This window comes from Nerophis lumbriciformis, linkage group LG03 (genome assembly GCF_033978685.3).
Source record: "Nerophis lumbriciformis linkage group LG03, RoL_Nlum_v2.1, whole genome shotgun sequence".
Taxonomy (NCBI): domain Eukaryota; kingdom Metazoa; phylum Chordata; class Actinopteri; order Syngnathiformes; family Syngnathidae; genus Nerophis; species Nerophis lumbriciformis.
Genome location: NC_084550.2, coordinates 34,844,642 through 34,851,781, shown reverse-complemented (window position 1 = coordinate 34,851,781; position 7,140 = coordinate 34,844,642).

Sequence of the window (7,140 nt, the reverse complement as noted above, 5' to 3'; positions counted from 1 at the left end):
CAAGTAAACACTATGCAGGACTGCTTGTATCGCACATGATAAAACCCACAAGTAAACACACTGCAGGACTGCTTGTATCGCACATGATTTTAATCAATCAATCAATATTTACTTATATAGCCCTAAATCACGGGTGTCTCAATATCACACACAAATAAACACTCTGTAGGACTGCTTGTATCGCACATGATATCACACAGGACTGCTTGTATCAGACAATTTACATGCAAACTGATAATCATCCAATATGTTTGTTTTTTTTGCCAATATCGGACCGGTATCCAATATCAATTGCTTTGCAGGCCTGCTTGTATCGGACAATTTACATGCAAACTGATATCATCCAAAATGTAGTTTTTTTTTGCCGATATCGGACCGATAAACCCGATATCAATAGCTTGCACAAGTAAACACTCTGCAGGACTGCTTGTATCGGACATGGTATCACACACAAGTAAACACTCTGCAGGCCTGCTTGTATCACACATGGTATCATACCCAAGAAAACACTCTGCAGGCCTGCTTGTATCGCACATGGTATGATACCCAAGTAAATACTATGCAGGACTGCTTGTCTCGCACATATCACACACAAGTAAACACTCTGCAGGACTGCTTGTACCGCACATGGTATCATACCTAAGTAAACACTATGCAGGACTGCTTGTATCGCACATGGTATCATACCCAAGTAAAAACTATGCAGGCCTGCTTGTATCGCACATGGTATCATACCCAAGTAAACACTCTGCAGGACTGCTTGTACCACACATGGCATCATACCCACGTAAACACTATGCAGGACTGCTTGTATCGCACATGATAAAACCCACAAGTAAACACTCTGCAGGACTGCTTGTATCGCACATGATATCAATCAATCAATCAATATTTACTTATATAGCCCTAAATCACGGGTGTCTCAATATCACACACAAATAAACACTCTGCACATGATATCACACAAGACTGCTTGTATCAGACAATTTACATACAAACTGATATCATCCAATATGTTTTTTTGTTGTTGCCAATATCGGACCAATATCCAATATCAATTGATCTGCAGGCCTGCTTGTATCGGACAATTTACATGCAAACTGATATCATCCAAAATGTTTTTTTTTGTTGCCGATATCGGACCGATAATAGCTTGCACAAGTAAACACTCTGCAGGACTGCTTGTATCAGACATGGTATCACACACAAGTAAACACTCTGCAGGCCTGCTTGTATCACACATGGTATCATACCCAAGTAAACATTATGTAGAACTGCTTGTATCGCACATGATATCACACACAAGTAAACACTCTGCAGGACTGCTTGTATCGGACATGGTGTCACACACAAGTAAACACTCTGCAGGCCTGCTTGTATCACACATGGTATCATACCCAAGTAAACATTATGCAGAACTGCTTGTATCGCACATGATAAAACCCACAAGTAAACACTCTGCAGGACTGCTTGTACCGCACATGGTATCATACCCACGTAAACACTATGCAGGACTGCTTGTATCGCACATGATAAAACCCAAAAGTAAACACTCTGCAGGACTGCTTGTATCGCACATGATATCAATCAATCAATATTTACTTATATAGCCCTAAATCACGGGTGTCTCAATATCACACACAAATAAACACTCTGCAGGACTGCTTGTATCAGACAATTTACATGCAAACTGATATCATCCAATATGTTTGTCTTTTCCGCCAATATCGGACCGATAAACCCAATATCAATAGCTTGCACAAGTAAACACTCTGCAGGACTACTTGTATCACACATGGTATCATACCCAAGTAAACACTATGCATGACTGCTTGTATCGCACATGATATCACACACAAGTAAACACTCTGCAGGCCTGCTTGTATAACACATGGTATCATACCCAAGTAAACTCTCTGCAGGCTTGCTTGTATCACACATGGTATACAAAGTAAACACTATGCAGGACTGATTGCATACCTGCCAACTACTCCGGTTTTCCCGTAATTAGTACGGTTTTCATCCACCTATTCCGGGTTACGGTTGCAGTGATAAAAAATACGTTTTTTCATTAATTAAAAAAAAATTTTTTTTTTTAAATGCGCGAGGCTATTTATAGCACCGCTGCCAAGCACGAGGCACCTGTTGCCATTGTTTCCAAACGAGCGAACGATCATGGAATCAGCCGGAGAAAAATCGCAAACGAGTCTTAAGCCGAAAAGAAAACTGCAGTCATTCCGTGAAGAATATTCAAAAGTCTATCCGGGAATAATTATCCGTTCCAAAAAGGGTGAAAACTACGCGAATTGCACCTTGTGCAGACAAGATTTTTCGATCGGACACGGAGGAATTAGCATGTAAAAGACCACGTTGGGACAAAAAAACACAAGTCTAATGCCGTTGCTAGCGATACAAGTGGAAAACTTTCAACGTTTTTCGGACTTTAGCCACAAAAAGGTAATGACACCAATGTTATCTATTGGAATTGTTTAGTACTGTTATACTGTTAAAAGTGTTTATACTATTTATGCTTTCAAGTCCAAGTTGAAGAAATCTTGTTAAATGTTGACAGCATAACTACCAAAATACAGAAGTATGTCCTTAATATTTTTGCAGTGCTATTTCTGTTGAAAAGTTCAAATGATTACATTAGAGATGTGATGTGCCACTTTTCAAGTGTCTGATGGCTTAAATTAATTTTCATTAATTTTTCATATTTTGAATTCTTTTGAAAGGCTTACAAAAAAACTACATTTGAATTGTAAGTCCATGCTATTGACAGGACTATTAATTTTAATGAAGTTAGCTTACCATGTTTACAGTATGATAATTGTGATAGAAATGTGAATTTTAGGCACAGAATATTTTATACAATTGAACAAGGCAGTAGATTATACAAGCTTGGACAGAAAGTTAATAATGACACCAATTTTTTTTTTATGGAATTGTTTAGTACTGTTTTACCATTTGTTTACTGTAAAAAGTGTTTATACTGTTTATACTTTCAATTAACAAATTGAAGTCTTGTGAAAGGTTGACAGGATAACTGGCATTAACTGTCAAAATAATTTCAAACTATTGAAGTTAGCTTACAGAATAAACATGTCAATCAACCCATATGATTTTTGCTGTAATATTTTTGTTTTGAAAAGTCACTGTGACTGATAGAAAAGTGATGGTTTTAGCAACATTTTAACCTGTCTGAATGCTAATAATCATTTTGCGTCGGGGGGCGAAGCCTGAACCCCCCACCAGGACTTTGTCCTGGACCTACCGGGGCCTGCGGCCCCTGGACCCTGGCTACTAGGTTTTTCTGATTTCAAAAGTTGGCAGGTATGTGATTGCATCGCACATGATATCATACCCAAGTAAACACTATGCAGGCATGCTTTTATCGCACCTGATAAAACCCACAAGTAAACACTCTACAGGACTGCTTGTATCGCACAGGGTATCATACCCACGTAAACACTATGCAGGACTGCTTGTATCGCACATGATATCAATCAATCAATCAATCAATCAATATTTACTTACATAGCCCTAAATCACAAATGTCTCAATATCACACACAAATAAACACTCTGCACATGATATCACACAGGACTGCTTGTATCAGACAATTTACATACAAACTGATATCATCCAATATGTTTTTTTTTTTGTTGCCAATATCGGACCAATATCCAATAGCACTTGCTCTGCAGGCCTCCTTGTATCACACATGGCATCATACCCAAGTAAAGACTATGCAGGACTGCTTGTCTCGCACATGATATCACACACAAGTAAACACTCTGCAGGCCTGCTTGTATCACACATGGTATCATACCCAAGTAAACACTCTGCAGGCCTGCTTGTATCACACATGGTATCATACCCAAGTAAACACTCTGCAGGACTGCTTGTATCGCACATGGTATCACACACAAGTAAACACTCTGCAGGCCTGCTTGTATCACACATGGTATCATACCCAAGTAAACACTCTGCAGGCTTGCTTGTATCACACATGGTATCATAACCAAGTAAACACTATGCAGGACTGCTTGTATCGCACATGATATCACACACAAGTAAACTCTCTGCAGTACTGCTTGTACCGCACATGGTATCATACCCAAGTAAACACTATGCAGGACTGCTTGTATCGCACATGATAAAACCCACAAGTAAACACTCTGCAAGACTGCTTGTATCGCACATGATATCAATCAATCAATCAATATTTACTTATATAGCCCTAAATCACGAGTGTCTCAATATCACACACAAATAAACACTCTGCAGGACTGCTTGTATCGCACATGATATCACACAGGACTGCTTGTATCAGACAATTTACATACAAACTGATATCATCCAATATGTTGTTTTTTTTCCCGCCAATATCGGGCCGATATCCAATATCAATTGCTCTGCAGGCCTGCTTGTATCGGACAATTTACATGCAAACTGATATCATCCAAAATGTTGTTTTTTTGCCGATATCGGACCGATAAACTTGATATCAATAGCTTGCACAAGTAAACACTCTGCAGGACTGCTTGTATCGGACATGGTATCACACACAAGTAAACACTCTGTAGGCCAATATCAGACTACTGAATCGCCACATGAGTATCAACATAAAAGCAACGCAACGGTTTGGCACAAAGGTCTGGGGACTGCATGAGTGCTGCAGGTACTGAAGAGCTGCGGTTAGTTGAAGGGGAAAAAGAACACAAATCCTAACCTGTATCGTGGCATTGTGATACAGAGCATGATGCTGTTCAGACACACCTCCAGTGTGTCTGGCTGAGGAACATGTTGGAGAAGAAGAAGTCATGTCATTATGGAGACATTTAAGAGGATTCCAGTAGTGACCTGTGCAGCTCTGCTTAATTCCACGTCCAAGAGGATTAAGGGAGTGCTAGATACAAATAATGCTTACCTTAATCACACCAAAGTACACTGTCAGGTGTCACAGGTGTACCTAATGTTGTGCTGGGCCACAACATTAGGTACACCTGCAGACTGCAGCACGGATTTCAACACGAACATTGTTGTTTTTGCACTTTTGGCTTCTTATTAAATAACTTTTTCAAATAGATTCAATCTTGCACGTGGAAACTTTAAGTGTGGGCTTTAGTTGATATAACACTCCCGTCAGGGGGTGCATTCTACGCTGGGGGTGCATTATCCGGCACAACACCTGAAACCTGACGCTACAAAGTGTGTGTGTGTGTGTGTGTAGGTTGGCGGGGTTTGGTGGTAGCGGGGGTGAAGAGTTAGTGCTGCATGGGATTCTGGGTATTTGTTCTGTTGTGTTTATGTTGAGTTACTGTGCGGATGTTCTCCCAAAATGTGTTTGTCATTCTTGTTTCGTGTGGATTCACAGTGTGGCGCATATTTGTAACAGTGTTAAAGTTGCTTATACGGCCACTCTCAGTGTAACCTGTATCGCTGAAGATCAAGTATGCGTTGCATTTACGTGAGTGTGTGGACAGAAACCGCTCATATCTTGTGACTGGGTCTGAATGTTGTTAGAATGGATGAAAAGCGGACGTGACGTCAGCTCGTAGAGGACGTTAAAAGCAGTGCCTTTAAGGTACGCCCCCAAGACTGTGGAACACTAGATATAATGACTGATGAACACCTTCGTTCGATAATGAAGGTTGCCTCAGCTCAAAGCCTGAGCCCCGACATTAATGAACTAGCATCCAAGAAAAGATGGCAGGTATCTGGCTTGGGCACATCAGATTAGATCAGTGTGTTGCAAACTGAGCAGTTTAAAGTCCTGAATGGTTGGTTTATTCATTATTTTATTTTCAAATGTATTAGCCTGTGGAAAAAGTTAATGTTGATATTTACCTCAGAAGGCTGCAAATAGAAAAGAGGCATTCAATTTTTATTTAAATTGTATTTGATATGCCATTGATATTTTTTAATTATTATTATTTGAAACTGGGTTTTGCATGTCACTATAAAGTTATATAAGCCTTGCTTGTTCAATATTTAATGCAAAACTTGTTTGGGTCCCTATCAAAAAGGTTAATTTGTTTAACCTTGGCCCGCGGCTTTGTTCAGTTTTATATTTTGACCCACTCTGTATTTGAGTTTGACACCCCTGACCTAATGCATTCTTGGATTTACTTGGTTCTTCTCACACCCGAACACCCACCTTCTCCAGTTATGAGACACAAATTGCCGTGATGTTCGAAGAGCACTCATTTATATTGTATTTGTCAACTCTCCAAATTGTATGATTGATGTTGTATGAAGGGCCTTTTCCGCGTTTATACAAAACATTTTGTATATTTTAATATCACATTCAGATAAAATGTTTTTTGCTCGTCTTCTTCCCCAGGATAGGACATTTCGATCCAACCCCTCCTCCTTCTTCTCACATTTCCATTTCATGTTTTGTTTTAGTTTATTTCAGTTTATTTCGAACTAGGATAAATACAGTTTCCTGTATAACACAATGAGAATGTTATATTGCTCAATTATTCTACCTTAGTTCAATTATTGTGCAGAAATATGGGGAAATTCATATCACACCAACATTATGCCTTTATTTACTTCACAGAAAAGAGTATTTCGTATCATTTTTACAGTAGAATACAGAGACCACACAAATCCACTCTTCATTAGGTCAGGATTATTCAAAGTAAAAGACATTGTAGAATTGCATACTCTCTTAGTGATGTTCAAAGCTAGAAATAAAGTTCTTCTTACAAAAGTTATTTGTGTTCATGTCTGAAGATGAGAACCACAGAAGGCCGTATGATTTTAAGCATCCAAGAGTGCCAACAAATTTGAAACAAATGTGGTTGTCTGTTGCTTGTGTGAAAGCGTGGAATTCTCTACAGCAGGGGTGTTAAGCTCAAATACACAGTGGGCCAAAATGTAAAACTGAACAAAGCCGCCGGCCAAGATTGAACAAATTAACCTTTTAATAGGGACCCAAACAAGTTTTGCATTGAATATTGAACAAGCAAGGCTTATATAACTTTATAGTGACATGCAAAATCCAGTTTCAAATAATAATAATAATTATTAAAAAATATCAATGGCATATCAAATACAATTTAAATAAAAATTGAATGCCTCTTTTCTATTTGCAGCCTTCTGAGGTGAATATCAACATTAACTTTT